This window comes from Penaeus monodon, chromosome 29 (genome assembly GCF_015228065.2).
Source record: "Penaeus monodon isolate SGIC_2016 chromosome 29, NSTDA_Pmon_1, whole genome shotgun sequence".
NCBI classification, from domain to species: Eukaryota; Metazoa; Arthropoda; class Malacostraca; order Decapoda; family Penaeidae; genus Penaeus; species Penaeus monodon.
In genome coordinates, this window is record NC_051414.1 from 1,010,648 (window position 1) to 1,011,372 (window position 725).

Here is a 725-nt window from a genome sequence, read left to right on the forward strand (position 1 = left end):
GGGGGGGGGGGGGGCAGGAGACCGAAAAAAACCAAAAGGGGCTGATAAACCACCCAACCCCAACGAAGGCATATAAACCTTCCATATTTTCTTTAACATTATTGCGAAATTCGGACCTGCCATAAAAAAATCAGTAAATAAATACGAAAATTTAATAAATTTTCCCATCATACCTAATTTTACAGAACAAATTTGAAATAGAAAAAAGGTAGGAAATTACTGAAGCTTAAGAAAAACAAAATTTTCGATCAGACACCCTTTCCCCAATGGTTTTTGAATTTAAAAAATCACACCACCCTGGAAAATTAGAAATAACCCCAAAATCCCCGTCTTTTTTAGAAAACCCCGGTGTCTTTTCCCCGCGGGGTTTTTCCCAAACTAAATAAATAATTTCCCCCACCCCTGGGTTACGAAATAACCCATTTCCCCTTTTGCCTCCTCCAGGGGGACCGGGTTTCCCTGAAAAATATTTTTCCCCACTCTGGTCCCTTAACTGCCTAAATCAGGTGGTAAGTCCCACCTCGGCCCTTAAAAAGAAGGTAACACCAATTTTTCGGTACCTTTCCATCCCTCTCCCCTTGCCAACCGGGCGGTTTGCGCCTTTTTCCCTCCAAAAGATGGAATAAAAACGCGTCATTTAATTCAAATAAAAGTGTTAATGGTAAAACGGGGGGCCCACCGGGCTTAAAAGGGGTTTTTAATTTTGTTTTACGCAACCCTTGATC